Below are 17,105 nucleotides of genomic sequence, written 5' to 3' on the forward strand. Positions count from 1 at the left end.
AGGAATGGAAAGATGAACCCACACCTAACCTCTAATGCCATGACTTCTGGGGTGGGGCCCGCTGATCCAACTGGTCAAAGACAAAATCCCTGTGCACTAGTCATAGATGCATTTCTTTGCTGGTGTCAGGCTCTCCTCCTCCTACATGATATGGATATGGAGCTGTGGTGGGTAACTGGGTCTCTTGGCTTTTCTCCTAGGCTAACTTTTTATCCAATGTGACAGTTCGGGAAGAGGAAGGAGGCAGAGCAGCTGCAGTAGCACCTCCTCTGTGCTTGAACATGGGCAAGAAAACCAGGCAGTTGCCCAATGGATGGGGGTGCTTAAAGTGGTTGTGAAGGCAGAAGGTTTTTTATCTTAATGCATTAAGATAAAAGCCTTCTGTGTGCAGCAGCCCCACTAATACTTACCTGCGGTCCCTCTCTGTCCAGTGTCCGAGACTCTCTCTCTCCTGATTGTCTGAGACACAGCAGTGGCGCCATTGGCTGCTGCTGCTGTCAGTCAAACTCAGCTAGCCAATCAGGGAAGAGAGGGGATGGGGCTAGCAGGGTCAGGGCTCTGTCTGAAGGGACACGGGGAGCTGTGACTCAACTCGGGTGCCCCCACAACAAGCAGCTCAACAGAAGGGAGGTGCCAGGAGCAGCAACGAGGAGGGACCCGAGAAGAGGGGGGATCCGGGCTGCTCTGTGCAAAGTAAAAAACACACACAAGACTAGTGTGAAACTCAGCGCTAGAACCCAAGAACTGCAAAGTGGTGAATAATAAATCCCATTAATGGTATTAATTATGTAGCGATGTCAATCTTTAAGAAGATAAAATAAAAAATAAAAAAATGAATAAAAACTCACAAAAAGTCACTTAGGCTACTTTCACACTGAGGCGGGCGGGCGCCGGTGGTAAAGCGGCGCTATATTTAGCGCCGCTTTACCGTCATTTTAGCGGCACTATTCAGCCGATAGTGGGGCGGTTTTAATCTAAGCTAGTGGTCGAAAAAGGGTTAAAACCGCCCGCAAAGCGCTGCTGAAGCGGCGCTTTGCAGCGCTGCCCCATTGTTTTCAATGAGAAGGGGCACTTTAGAAGTGGTGAATACACCGCTCCTATAGCGCTGCAAAGATGCGGCTTGCAGGACTTTTTATTTGTCCTGCAAGTGCACCGCTCCAGTGTGAAAGCCCTCAGGGCTTTCACATTGGAGTAAATTAAGCGGCTCTTTCAGGGCGCTTTGCAGGCGCTATTTTCAGCATTTTAGCGCCTGCAAAGCGCCTCAGTGTGAAAGTAGCCTAATGGTAAACAAGTAATAAAGAGTGAGTAACTCTCAGAAAGTTTGTGTAATGTTGGCTGATGGCGATGGCGAGGCTGCTTCAGGTGCGGGCTGGGGACCCGGTAACTGTGAAAAGAAGAGGGCTGGAAAGGAATAGGAGAGAAGCGCCAAGCCAATCTTAGTTTAGCATCATTTTATTGAATGGTTAAAAAAAGATAACAGTGTGAAGTGGGGTATAAATTGCACTCACATAGTGCTCTGTAGGTGAAGGCTTGCCGGGTGCAGCGGTGGAAGAAGCCGCTGGTGGATCCTGTGTTTAGCCACGAGCGTCGGGTGACAGCTGTGTCTGCAGCCTTGAGTGGACTCGGGAAGACGCCAGCTTCAACTCTCGGCAAGGAGGTTTTCCAGAGCTGTCAACCATGTTGCCGCCCACTGTAGTCTTTCCCCAATCAGAACTCATTTCAGAGGCAAGGCTTTCCTCTGAAATGCGTTGTTTGGCCAAAGACTGCAGTGGGCGGCGCCAAGGTTGACAGCTCTGAAAAACCTCCATGCCGAGTTGAAGCCGGCGTCTTCCTGAGTCCTCTCGAGGCTGCAGACACAGCTGACACCTGACGCTCGTGGCTAAACAACACAGGATCCACCGGAGGTTTCTTCCACCACTGCACCTGGCAAGCCTTCACCTACAGAGCACTATGTGAGTGCAATTTATACCACAATTCACACTAGAGAAAAGAGTAAAGCCTCATTTGCATTTTAGTAAAGAGCTCATAAAGGTACCATCATCCCGATATTAGAGAATGAAGGAGATATAGGGGTGGAGGCGTGGAGGCAGTTACTGCTACTGCCTATTCACGCATGCACCCCCAGAGTTGGGGATTGGGACTATCTCGGTACTTGATAATAACTTACAGTTGAGAAGAACATAAAAATTATATAAATTTTAATAATTGCAATACAGAATTACATAAATAATATATACATACAATAATAAAATCAAGAATATATACCACACTGAATACAGTAAATAAGGAGTGGAACCCGCAAATTTTCTGTAGGGGGGGTATACAGGACTTTTATCTCGATCGGTTTCACGGTCGAAACCGCTTCTTCAGGAGGAACAGGTCTATAAGGTAATTTGGAAATCTTTTGTTCATAAACATATTAAGAGTATGCAGCATACATAAATAATCACAAAACATAATACAGAGGTGATAAAATTGAGGACTGGCTCACCCACTCAGGCAAGTTCAATAGGACAGCAGGACCCAACACAAATCCCCCCACAGCGGACACGGGGGATTATGAACAGACTCTGATTTAATAAAAGATAAAGATTATCTAGTAATTACCGTATTTATCGGCGTATAACACGCGCCAGCGTATAACACGCACCCACAGTTTAGGAGGGAATTTTAAGGAAAAAACTTTTAGGAGGAAAGTTTAAGGAAAAAAACTTACATTTAAATTCCCATCAATGCAGCCTTGTCAGTGTCCATCTGTAGTGTTGTCCCTGATTGCAGCCTTGTCCCCCATTGCAGCCTTGTCCCCCATTGCAGCCTTGTCCCCCATTGCAGCCTTGTCAGTGTTACTCTGTAGCCTGTGTCATTTGCATCATCTTTGAAAATGGCGCCGCCGTTCTCGGCCGCCTTCGGCCATTCTCGACGGCTCCCGCTCGCCTTCGGCCATTCTCGGCGGCTCTCGGCCGCCTTCGGCCATTCTCGGCAGCTCTCGGCCGCTTTCGGCCATTCTTGGTGGCTCTCGCCCGCACTCGGCTTTCGGCAGCTCCCGCGGGACTGCGAGAGGCGCTGAACGCGGCCGAGAGCCGCCGAGAATTGCCGAAAAGCAGCCGAGAGCCGCCGAGAATGGCCGAAGGCGGCCGAGAGCCGCCGAGAATGGCCGAAAGCGGCTGAGAACGGCGGCGCCATTTTCAAAGCCGCCGAGAAGAGCCAGAAGCCGCTTAGAGCGGCCGAAGAGCTCACAATCGGCGGGGGATCGGCGTATAACACGCACCCACGATTTTCCCCTGATTTTCAGGGGAAAAAAGTGCGTGTTATACGCCGATAAATACGGTATAATGAAAGCACTAACATGTGGGGGGAGTGCACACCCAGTGAGAAGGAAGGTGACACAGAAGGTAGGTGGGGACGGTGAGGGGGGAGAAGGGGAAAGAAGGGAGAGTGAGAGAAGGGGAAAAGTAAAGAGGGGGGAGGGTTGATAGGGGGGAAAGGGGAAGGGGGGGAGGAAGAAGGGTAAGGGGAAGAGGGGAAAGGGGGGAAAAAAAAGGAAGGAAAGGAAAGGGGGGGGGAAGAAAGAATGGGGAGGGGGGAAAGGGAGAAAAGGGGGGGAAAGGGGGGTGAGGAGGGGGGGGGAAGGGGGGTGAGGAGGGGGAGGAGGTGGAGGGGGAAAGGGGGGGAGGGGGAGGGAAGGAAAAAAGAAAAGAAGAAAGGGGGAGGGGGAAGAAGGGGAAAGGGCCAGTGGAGGGGGGACAAGAAGGGAAGGGATGGGACATGGAGGAAACAGTGGGGGGAGAGAGGGGAGAGGGGAGAGAGGAGGGAGAAGAAAAAAAGAGAAGTGACGGATCGGGAGTGATGGGGACACAGAGGGAAAGGAGTATCGAAGGAACACCCAAAGTATAGAAGTGCTGTGAATTGTATACTAAAGGGGGGATAAAAAAGATAACCAACTGGCACTCACCAGGTATTCAGTGAGCCAGAAATAAGCGCATGAGCTGTGTATGATAAAAAGTGCTATGAGGCAAGCAGCATCAATGAGTAGTCCTGAATTCGATAGTTGAACCTTAGGATTTTAGGGTTACAGTGATGCTAGGCAAAGTAAGGTATGGCAGCCTCATCTAAAAAATAAATAAAATGAAAAAGTATGACCAGCATGGAAGGATCACGGCTCCGGGGGTCAGAGGTCAAAGAGGATGATGAAGAAAACATAGAGGAAACACACAAGAAGGAGAGGGAAGACAAAAGGACCCTGCAATGCTGGCAGGGGTGTAGATATAGGAAAGGGAGAAGAGAGACACATGTGAGAGGAGAGAGAAGTCACATCCCTGTGAAGATAACAGGGACATGTAGCACATAGGGGGAAGGGGGAACAGAAAGCAGTGGAGGGCGCATTCCTGCACTTATTGCAGGGGCACGCTGATGCTGAGAAAGGAGCGGGGGTGGGGGGATAGGGAGAGGCTTCCCACATGAAGAACAGAAGCACACTGACCTTAAGAACGCCGATCCATCCATGCAGCTCAGCGCAAAGAATCCGTACAAGCTCGAACAGCGGTCCTGTCAGGGCCGCTATAAGGGCTCCCCAACCCGGAAGTCAGAGCACGCCAGCGTGGGCGGCGTCTGACGTGACCGGGTCTGTTTGCCTGCACTGTGCAGGTGCACGGACCCGTGCTACTGCGTAAGCGCGCGCTGGTGTCAGAAGGCATATCAATCCAAGACACACAGTGCAAGCAGAAACAACTAGGACTGCCAGGGCAAACACATGTCCGCCGGGGGGAGAGGAGACAGGGATTCTGCATAACACCACAACCACTGAGAGGGAGGGAGAGGGAGTCCTCTTACAGCCTTATTTACACAATTCACACTGTTATCTTTTTTTAACCATTCATTAAAATGATGCTGCACTAAGATCGGCTCGGCGCTTCTCCCCCATTCCTCTCCAGCCCTCTGCTCTGTGCAAATCCACTGCAACAGAGCACGAAAGTGTAACATGTTTATTATTTTTACAAGAAAAAAAACGAGACTTTACAATCACTTTAACCACTTGCCGACCAGCAGCCGCAGTTATACTGTGGCAGGGTGGCTCTATTGCGCAAATCGGCGTACCGGTATGGTGCGTCGAGTAATAGATACAGCGGGCACGTGCGGCGCCGGAGCCGATGCGCGTGGTCGGCGGCCGTGATGTCCGCCGGCCACCCGCGATCGCTTCACAGAGAGGCAGAACAGGGATCTGTCAAGGTAAACAAGGTAGATCCCTGTTCTGTCAGGGGAGTACAGTGTGATCGTCTGTTACTAGTGATTGCTGATCGCAATGTCACTGGTCCCATAGAATGTCAGAAGTTTCTGGTCTGTTCACCGCAATGTCGCAGTTCCGCTAAAAATCGCTGATGACCACCATTACTAGTAAAAAAATAACAATAATAATAAAAATTCCATAAATCTATCTTCATATTTCGTAGACGCTATAACTTTTGCGCAAACCAATCAATATACGCTTTTTGTGTTTTTTTTTTACCAGCAATTACATATTGGCCTAAACTGATGAAGAAATTTGTTTTTTTAATTTTTTTTTCTATTATAGCATTTTTTCAAAAATTGTTACTCTTTTTTTGTTTATAGCGCAAAAAATAAAAACCGCAGAGGTGATCAAATACCACCAAAAGAAAGCTCTATTTGTGGGAAAAAAAGGACATTGATTTTGTTTGGGTACAACGTGAAACGACCACGCAATTGTCAGTTAAAGCGACGCAGTGCCGTATCACAAAAAATGGCCTGGTCATTAAGGGGGTAAATCCTTCCAGGGCTGAAATAGTTAAACAAATTTTGAAGTGGGTATAGGACACCCAAGCCCCACCCCCCTGAATGGAACACAAGTGTGGGACATCACCGCACTCGTAGTCCATTGATCACTTTCTCCAGCCCTGTAATTTAATGTACATAAATCTGTATAGATCTGCAGCTGGAGGAATAGTCTACAGGAGCCTGAGCATTGCACCCGCCATCCACTGACCGTGGTTACAATGCTTTTCAGGCTCAAATGCAAAAATAAATGACACCATAAAGCAAAAGAGAGGGCGCACCAGGCGAGTGCATTACCCTTAAAAGATAACCTTATTAGATATAGAGGTGATAAGTATTATAGTCACAAAATGGCAAATTCGTTAAAAGCTCATCATATCGAAAAACAGCAAAATCCAGTCCACGATTAATCATATAACATGGCAGGACAGTTTGACATCCAACAGGCTAATGCGTTTCGAGGACATGCCTCTTCCACAGAGCCAACAAAACAGTTTCCTCCATCTCCCCTTAAATAGTGCGGTGACATGGCTGCTGGTCAGATATGGGAGTCCCTTATCCGCCCCGAGGGTAGAGACTGGCTGCCAAACATGTATCTATACCCAACTATCTTCAGAACCCATATGCATTGCGTACGTTCTTAGACCCCTTTTACACTGGGTCGTTTTGCAGGCGCTATTGCACTAAACATAGCGCCTGCAAACCGTCCTGAAACAGCCGCTGCTGTGTCTCCAGTGTAAAAGCCCGGAGCGGTGTGCTAGCAGGACGGTAAAAAAAGTCCTGCTAACAGCATCTTGGGAGCGGTGTGTATACCGCTCCTCCACTGCTGCTGCCCATTGAAATCAATGGGGTACCATGGCTTTACCACCGGCAAAGCGCCTCTGCAGAGGCGCTTTGCTGTGGTTTTTAATCCTTTCTCGCCCGCCAGTGGGGGGTAAAACCGCACCCGCTAGCAGCCAAATACCGCCGCAAAAGCGACGGTAAAGCGTTTTTTAGCTGTGCTTTACCGCCGACGCACCTCCCACCCCAGTGTGAAACCGGCCTTAGTCATTTGAAACTCATTTTAACCACTTGCCGCCTGCCCACCGTCAAATGCGTCTCTCGTTCTGGGTGGACATCATATGACGGCACCCAGAACGGCAGCTCTCACGCAGCGATCGATGGTGCGGTGTGTCAGTCTGACACATCGCTACATCGATCTCGGTAAAGAGCCTCTGATGGAGGCTCTTTACCACGTGATCAGCCGTGTCCAATCACAGCGCCATCAGTGATGCCTATCAATGCCATCTATCAGTGCCCATCAGTGCCACGTATCAGTGCCCATCAGTGCTGCATATCAGTGCCCAGCGGTGCCGCCTATCAGTGCCACCCATAAGTGCCCATCAGTGTCACCTGTCAGTGCCACCCATGAGTGCCCAGTGCTGCCTATCAATGCTCACCAGTGCTGCATATCAGTGCCACCCATCACTGCCGCCGCCTACCAGTGCCCATCGTCAGTGCCACCCATCTGTGCTGCCTACCAGTGCCCATCATTAGGGATGAGCCGAACACCCCCCTGTTCGGTTCGCACCAGAACATGCGAACAGGAAAAAAGTTCGAACACCGTTAAAGTCTATGGGACACGAACATGAATAATCAAAAGTGCTAATTTTAAAGGCTAATATGCAAGTTATTGTCATAAAAAGTGTTTGGGGACCTGGGTCCTGCCCCAGGGGACATGTATCAATGCAAAAAAAAGTTTTAAAAACGGACGTTTTTTCAGGAGCAGTGATTTTAATAATGCTTAAAGTCAAACAATAAAAGTGTAATATCCCTTTAAATTTCGTACCTGGGGGGTGTCTATAGTATGCCTGTAAAGGGGCGCATGTTTCCTGTGTTTAGAACAGTCTGACAGCAAAATGACATTTTGAAGGAAAAAACTCATTTAAAACTACCCGCGGCTATTGCATTGCCGACAATACACATAGAAGTTCATTGATAAAAACGGCATGGGAATTCCCCAAAGGGGAACCCCGAACCAAAATTAAAAAAAAAAAATGACGTGGGAGTCCCCCTAAATTCCATACCAGGCCCTTCAGGTCTGGTATGGATATTAAGGGGAACCCCGGCCAAAATAAAAAAAAAAAATGACATGGGGTTCCCCCTAAATTCCATACCAGACCCTTCAGGTCTGGTATGGATTTTAAGGGGAACCCCGCGCCAAAAAAAAAAAAAAAAACGGCGTGGGGTCCCCCCAAAAATTCATACCAGACCCTTATCCGAGCACGCAACCTGGCAGGCCGCAGGAAAAGAGGGGGGGACGAGAGTGCGGCCCCCCCCTCCTGAACCGTACCAGGCCACATGCCCTCAACATTGGGAGGGTGCTTTGGGGTAGCCCCCCAAAACACCTTGTCCCCATGTTGATGAGGACAAGGGCCTCATCCCCACAACCCTGGCCGGTGGTTGTGGGGGTCTGCGGGCGGGGGGCTTATCGGAATCTGGAAGCCCCCTTTAACAAGGGGACCCCCAGATCCCGGCCCCCCCCCTGTGTGAAATGGTAAGGGACCATTTCACTAAAAAACTGTCAAAAATGTTAAAAATGACAAGAGACAGTTTTTGACAATTCCTTTATTTAAATACTTCTTCTTTCTTCTATCTTCCTTCATCTTCTGGCTCTTCTGGTTCTTCCTCCGGCGTTCTCGTCCAGCATCTCCTCCGCGGCGTCTTCTATCTTCTTCTCCTTGGGCCGCTCCGCACCCATGGCATGGGGGGAGGCTCCCGCTCTTCTCTTCTTCTTCATCTTCTTCTCTTCTTCTCTTCTTCTCTTCTTCATTTTCTTCTCCGGGCCGCTCCGCATCCATGCTGGCATGAAGGGAGGCTCCCGCTGTGTGACGGCGCTCCTCGTCTGACAGTTCTTAAATAACGGGGGGCGGGGCCACCCGGTGACCCCGCCCCCTCTGACGCACGGGACATGACGGGACTTCCCTGTGGCATTCCCCGTGACGTCACAGGGAAGTCCCGTCAAGTCACCGTGCGTCAGAGGGGGGCGGGGTCACCGGGTGGCCCCGCCCCCCGTTATTTAAGAACTATCAGACGAGGAGCGCCGTCACACAGCGGGAGCCTCCCGCCATGCTAGCATGTGTGAGGAGCGGCCCGGAGAAGAAAATGAAGAAGAGAAGAAAAGAAGAGAAGAAGATGAAGAAGAAGAGAAGAGCGGGAGCCTCCCCCATGCCATAGGTGCGGAGCGGCCCGAGGAGAAGAAGATAGAAGACGCCGCGGAGGAGATGCTGGACGAGAACGCCGGAGGAAGAACCAGAAGAACCAGAAGAACCAGAAGATGAAGGAAGATAGAAGAAAGAAGAAGTATTTAAATAAAGGAATTGTCAAAAACTGTCTCTTGTCATTTTTAACATTTTTGACAGTTTTTTAGTGAAATGGTAGGGGTACTTTTGTACCCCCTTACCATTTCACACAGGGGGGGGCGGGGATCTGGGGGTCCCCTTGTTAAAGGGGGCTTCCAGATTCCGATAAGCCCCCCGCTCGCAGACCCCCACAACCACCGGCCAGGGTTGTGGGGATGAGGCCCTTGTCCTCATCAACATGGGGACAAGATGTTTTGGGGGGCTACCCCAAAGCACCCTCCCAATGTTGAGGGCATGTGGCCTGGTACGGTTCAGGAGGGGGGGGGCCGCACTCTCGTCCCCCCCTCTTTTCCTGCGGCCTGCCAGGTTGCGTGCTCGGATAAGGGTCTGGTATGGATTTTTTTTTTGGCGCGGGGTTCCCCTTAAAATCCATACCAGACCTGAAGGGTCTGGTATGGAATTTAGGGGGAACCCCACGTCATTTTTTTTTTTTAATTTTGGCCGGGGTTCCCCTTAATATCCATACCAGACCTGAAGGGCCTGGTATGGAATTTAGGGGGACTCCCACGTCATTTTTTTTTTTTTTAATTTTGGTTCGGGGTTCCCCTTTGGGGAATTCCCATGCCGTTTTTATCAATGAACTTCTATGTGTATTGTCGGCAATGCAATAGCCGCGGGTAGTTTTAAATGAGTTTTTTCCTTCAAAATGTCATTTTGCTGTCAGACTGTTCTAAACACAGGAAACATGCGCCCCTTTACAGGCATACTATAGACACCCCCCAGGTACGAAATTTAAAGGGATATTACACTTTTATTGTTTGACTTTAAGCATTATTAAAATCACTGCTCCTGAAAAAACGGCCGTTTTTAAAACTTTTTTTTGCATTGATCCATGTCCCCTGGGGCAGGACCCAGGTCCCCAAACACTTTTTATGACAATAACTTGCATATTAGCCTTTAAAATTAGCACTTTTGATTTCTCCCATAGACTTTTAAAAGGTGTTCTGCGGCATTCGAATTTGCCGCGAACACCCCAAATTGTTCGCTGTTCGGCGAACTTGCGAACAGCCAATGTTCGAGTCGAACATGAGTTCGACTCGAACTCGAAGCTCATCCCTACCCATCATCAGTGCCACCTTATCAGTGCCCATCAGTGAAGGAGAAAACTTACTTATTTACAAAATTTTATAACAGAAACAAAAGAAAAACTTTTTATGACCTTTTTTCCCACAAATAGAGCTTTCTTTTGGTGGTATTTCATTACCTCTGCGGTTTTTATTTTTTGTGCTATAAACAAAAAAAGACTGACAATTTTGAAAAAAAACAAACAAAATTTTTTACTTTCTGCTATAAAACATATTCAATAACATTTAAAAAAAAAATCTAATTTTGTTATACAATTTAGGCCAATATGTATTCTGCTATATATTTTTGGTAAAAAAAATCCCAATAAGCGTATATTGATTGGTTTGCGCAAAAGTTATAGCGTCTACAAACTATGGAAAATTTTTATTTATTTTTTTACTAGTATTGGCGGCGATCAGTGACTTATAGCGGGACTGCGATATTGCGGTGGACATTCTGACATGGAACACACTTTGGACACTTTTTGGGGACCAGTGACACTAATACAGTGATCAGTGCTAAAAATATGCACTGTACTAATCGCTGGAAATGGGTCAACATCATAGGTGATCAAACTGTTAACTGTGTGCCTAGCCTGTGTTTCTTTTCTTTTTCATTGCACACCACACCTCGATTATGTTGCTAACATGTGGGATCACCAGAAATTGCCATTGGGGGTTTGCACATGTGTACATTGGTTTTCCACGGCCCACTGCCACAGCTCCCGGGACAGACACATCCCTGGCAGCCCTCAATTTGCAAAACTGCATGCTGAATCTGAAGAGGACTTATACGCACCTTGCATCCGCTCCTGAAGAAGTGGAGTGAATTCCACAAAACGCACACGCCAAGCTTTTTTAGATGCATCTTAACCACTTCCATACCGGACCTATTCTGGCACTCCTCTCCTACATGTAAAAAATCATCATTTTTTTGCTAGAAAATTACTCAGAACCCCCAAACATTATACATTTTTTTTTAGCAGACACCCTAGGGAATAAAATGTTGGTCGTTGCAACTTTTTATCTTGCACATTATTTGCGCAACAATTTTTCAAGTGAGTTTTTTTTGGGAAAAAAACAGTTTCATGAGTTAAAAAATAAAAAAACAGTAAAATTGCGCACGCTCATGGAATGACGCCAAACTTCGGTACTTAGGTGACGCTTTAAATTTTTTCACAGGTTACATGTTTAGAGTTACAGAGGAGGTCTAGTGCTAGAATTATTGCTCGCGCTCTAACGCACGCGGCGAGACTTACTTATGTGGGCGGGACTTACGTGTGTGTTTGCTTCTGAGCTCGAGCTACCGGGGACAGGGGCGTTTTAGATTTTTTTTTTTTTTTACACTTTCTTTTACATTTTTTTTTGATCACTTTTATTCCTATTACAAGGAAGGTAAAGATCCCTTATAATAGGAATCGTTCGTGACAGGTCCCCTTTATGTATCTCTCCTCCAGGGTGGAAAGCATGGGATTGTAAAAAAAACCCCCACGATCTCATGCTTACCAGCCGCGATCGCGACTTTGTTTACATCCACGGCCCGGACATAATGTCGCGCCCGGGCCTCTGACGGTCATAGAGATGACTGGTGACCATCCGGTCACCGAAAATCTGTATGGTCGTCATCCGGCGGCAGCCGATTCTTTCTCCGGGTCCCCGATGGCACGGGAGAGCCCGGAGAAGCACCAGATGGTGGCGGGAAGTGGTTAATCATGCATTTACAGCTTAGATTATTATTATATATAATATATTATTATTTTATGATATGGATTACAAGCCAGTAGGGATGCAGCGAAATTTCGGCCGCCGAAACATATCGGCCGAAAATGGCCCTTTCGGCAAAAAGCCCAAAGAGAATTTTTGCCGATACCGAATGAGGCGGGGCCTGGGTGGGGGCGGGGCTTAGCCCCTGTCCCCGGTGCCGCCTATCAGGGGGGCTTCCTATATCGTAGAAGAGAGGAGAGCCGCCGCCTGTTTGATTACAGCACCGGGAACATCACAGCTTTCATTTCAATAGCTGTGTGTTCCCTGCTGCGCGCCGTCACATACAGCCCCTCCCCCTTGTCCGGGCACTTTGATAGACAGATCACCCGTCGCTGACCATCTCCTGTACCATGTCCCCAGTCTCTGACCATCTCCTGCACCATGTCTGCAGTCTCTGACCATCTCCTGTACCATGTCCGCAATCTCTGACCATCTCCTGTACCATGGCTGCAGTCTCTGACCATCTCCTATACCATCTCTGCAGTCTCTGACCATCTCCTGGTGCCACCTATCAGGGGGGCTTCCTATATCATAGAAGAGAGGAGAGCCGCCGCCTGTTTGATTACAGCACCGGGAACATCACAGCTTTCATTTCAATAGCTGTGTGTTCCCCGCTGCGCGCCGTCACATACAGCCCCTCCCCCTTGTCCCGGCACTTTGATAGACAGATCACCCATCGCTGACCATCTCCTGTACCATGTCCCCAGTCTCTGACCATCTCCTGTACCATGTCCGCAGTCTCTGACCATCTCCTGTACCATGTCCGCAGTCTCTGACCATCTCCTGTAACAAATAAAACAACAAATAGCACCGCAGGTTTCAATGTGAATGATAGACCCCAATGCACATCATAAAAATAGTCCTTTGAGCAATTATTAGCTCTTCGTGAGATGTATACAGTCTGTAACAGGGCAGCCTTATGAGGGGAGGTGAAGCCACTCCAATATGTATGAGAAGAATAAACAGCAAAGGCGCCTCTTAGTAAGATAGTATTATATAATGATAAAGATCCATTAAAAGCACTCACATGTAAAAACCTGTTAGTCCGGCACGGGAGATTACAGTAGGAGCCATACGTAGTCTCTGCACTTTCTGATGGAAAATAGCCTTGTTCCTCTGCGCTGCCGGCTTGTGTGTCCGGCACAGACTTCCGGGATACGATCGTGATCCAAAATGAGGCTTGCACCCCTGCCAGGCAGTCGAATGGAGGGCTGGAACGCAGATTTGATGGTATGGGCTGGGCTGTACTGCCGTTAAGCAACGCATTTCAGAGCATGCGCATTGCTAGCTTCAGAAAGGAGTGCGCCTCAATGCGCATGCTCTGAAACACGTTGTTTAACGGCAGTACAGCCCATACCATCGAATCGGCGTTCCAGCCCTCCATTCGACTGCCTGGCAGAGGTGCAAGCCTCGTGTGGGATCACGATCGTATCCCGAAAGTCTGCGCCGAACACACAAGCCGGCACCGCAGAGGAACAAGGCTCTTTTCCATCAGAAAGTGCAGAGACTACGTATGACTCCTACTGTAACCTCCCGTGCCGGACCAACAAGTTTTTACATGTGAGTGCTTTTAATGGATCTTTATCATTAAATAATACTATCTTACTAAGAGGCGCCTTTGCTGTTTTTTCTTCTCTGACCATCTCCTGTATCATGTCCGCAGTCTCTGACCATCTCCTGTACCATGTCCGCAGTCTCTGACCATCTCCTGTACCATGGCTGCAGTCTCTGACCATCTCCTGTACCATGGCTGCAGTCTCTGACCATCTCCTGTACCATCTCTGCAGTCTCTGATCATCTCCTGGTGCCGCCTATCAGGGGAGCTTCCTATATTGCAGAAGAGAGGAGAGCCGCCGCCTGTTTGATTACAGAGCCGGGAACATCACAGCTTTCATTTCAATAGCTGTGTGTTCCCCGCTGCGTGCCGTCACATACAGCCCCGTCGGGTGATCTGTCTATCAAAGTGCCCGGACAAGGGGGAGGGCTGTATGTGACGGCGCGCAGCGGGGAACACACAGCTATTGAAATGAAAGCTCTGATGTTCCCGGCGCTGTTATCAAACAGGCGGCGGCGGCGGCTCTCCTCTCCCTTCACTGGCTGCACTGGGGACACAGGCTGCACTACTGGGGACACTGGCTGAAATGGGGACACTGGCTGCACTACTGGGGACATTGGCTGCAATGGTGACACAGGCTGCTCTACTGGGGACACAGGCTGCGATGGGGATACAGGCTGCAATACTGGGGACACAGACTGCACTACTGGGGACACAGGCTGCACTACTGGGGACACAGGCTGCACTACCGGGGACACAGGCTGCAAAACCGGGGACACAGGCTGCAAAACTGGGGACACAGGCTGCAAAACCGGGGACACAGGCTGCACTACTCTAGACATTGGCTGCAGTGGGGACACTGGCTGCACTACTGGGGACAATGGCTGCACTACTGGGGACGCTGGCTGCACTACCAGGGACGCTGGCTGCACTACCGGGGACACTGGCTGCATCTGATGGGCACTGGTGAGGCTGCATTGATCTCTTGTATCATATTCCCAGTCTCTGACCATCTCCTGTACGATGTCCCCAGTCTCTGACCATCTCCTGTACCATGTCCCCAGTCTCTGACCATCTCCTGTACCATGTCCCCAGTCTCTGACCATCTCCTGTACCATGTCCCCAGTCTCTGACCACCTCCTGTACCATGTCTGCAGTCTCTGACCATCTCCTGTACCATCTCTGCAGTCTCTGACCATCTCCTGTACAATGTCTGCAGTCTCTGACCATCTCCTGTACCATGTCCCCAGTCTCTGACCATCTCCTGTACCATGTCCTCAGTCTCTGACCATCTCCTGTACCATGTCCCCCCGTCTCTGACCATCTCCTGTACAATGTCTGCAGTCTCTGACCATCTTCTGTACCATGTCTGCAGTCTCTGACCATCTCCTGTACCATGGCTACAGTCTCTGACCATCTCCTGTACCATCTCTGCAGTCTCTGACCATCTCCTGTACAATGTCTGCAGTCTCTGACCATCTCCTGTACCATGTCCGCAGTCTCTGACCATCTTCTGTACCATGACTGCAGTCTCTGACCATCTCCTGTACCATGTCTGCAGTCTCTGACCATCTCTTGCACCATGTCCTCAGTCTCTGACCATCTCCTGTACCATCTCTGCAGTCTCTGACCATCTCCTGCAGGGCCGATCCTAGGGTCACCGGCGCCTGGGTGCAGAAATATTTCTGGCGCCCCCACATGGGCGTGGTCATCTTACCAACTCCTCCCCTTTACAAATGTTTCTATGGCAACGACTCAAACACAGAGATTCTCCCCTAAGAAGTCTTTGTTACTCTAGGATCCTCCCATGATCTTTTAACAATAAAAAAAATACAGGAAGAGTGTACACTAATGAGACCTGGAGGGGAGTCTCTCTGATGCACACAAAGAGGGCTTCTGTTAGAGAGTCTGTTAGAAAGAGCCCCCAGACATATTACAGGAGATGGTCAGAGACTGCAATCATAGAACAGGAGATGGTCAGAGACTGCAGACATAATACAGGAGATGGTCAGAGACTGCAGACGTAATACAGGAGATGATCAGAGACTGAGACATAATACAGGAGATGATCAGAGACTGCAGACATAGTACAGGAGATGGTCAGAGACTGCAGACACAGTACAGGAGATGGTTAGAGACTGCAGACATAGTACAGGAGATGGCCAGAGACTGCAGACATAGTACAGGAGATGGTCAGAGATTGCAGACATAGTACAGGAGATGGTCAGAGACTGCAGACATACTACAGGAGATGGTCAGAGACTGCAGACATAGTACAGGAGATGCCCAGAGACTGCAGACATAGTACAGGAGATGCTCAGAGACTTCAGACATACTACAGGAGACGGTCAGAGACTGCAGACATACTACAGGAGATGGTCAGAGACTGCAGACATACTACAGGAGATGATCAGAGACTGCAGACATACTACAGGAGATGGTCAGAGACTGCAGACATAGTACAGGAGATGCCCAGAGACTGCAGACATAGTACAGGAGATGCTCAGAGACTTCAGACATACTACAGGAGATGGTCAGAGACTGCAGACATACTACAGGAGATGGTCAGAGACTGCAGACATACTACAGGAGATGGTCAGAGACTGCAGACATAGTACAGGAGATGGTCAGAGACTGCGGACATGTTACAAGAGATGGTCAGAGACTGCAGTTCCAATGGATGTTAGTAGATAATGGCCGATCGGTCCTCTCACCTGACCCAGCGATACAGCAACGGTTCCTCAGATCAGGAGTCTGCTCACGCTGAATTGCCCATGGTGACTCTGCTGGGTAGCACCCAGATCTATATTCTGGCAATGACTCCATTCCTTTCTCTGCCAGGGATGGCGCCAGGCTGTGTGGCTTTCCCTCTGGTGGCGCAGGGCAGCGGGGTTCTCTCTTTGATGGTGTTCACTCAGCACTGGCCTCTCCCTCTGGAGTCCTGGGTGCACTTCCCTGAAAGCTTTCCCGGGATCCTGTCTTTCTCTCTCTTTCCCATTCAGCTGAGCATGCTGTGTGGGCTGCAGTTTCCGTGTTACAGTGGGGCTGCCAGTCCTCGGGACTATGAGTCCCACAATCCTCTTCTCTGCTCCTTTTTCTATTCTGTTTCCTCCCTGGTTGATATGAAGGCGGGGGAAGAAACATAGTGGGCTGCTGTGCTGGCAAGCACCACTCACTAGTACAGTAGCACGCGCGAGGGGGGGAAGGAGAGGGAGGGGGGAAAAGAGAGCCCGCAGCTGCATTGGCTTCACTAAGGTTGGGGTCACCCCCCTTCCACCAACTATAGTCGCCTACCAGTACAGACCCCCCTCAACTACATATAGACCCCCCTCCGTCAGTGCAGAACCTGCACTAAGTATAAACCCCTCCCTCAGTTCAGACCTTACTCAGTACAGATCCCTCCAGGAAACCCCCCCTCCATTAGTACAACCCCCCCAGGACAGATCTCCATTAGTACAGACCCCCACAGGACAAACCATCCCTCCATTAGTACAGACCCCCCCATTAGTACAGACCCCCCAGGACAGACACCCC

Source organism: Aquarana catesbeiana, linkage group LG02 (genome assembly GCF_042186555.1).
Source record: "Aquarana catesbeiana isolate 2022-GZ linkage group LG02, ASM4218655v1, whole genome shotgun sequence".
In the NCBI taxonomy this organism is placed as follows: domain Eukaryota; kingdom Metazoa; phylum Chordata; class Amphibia; order Anura; family Ranidae; genus Aquarana; species Aquarana catesbeiana.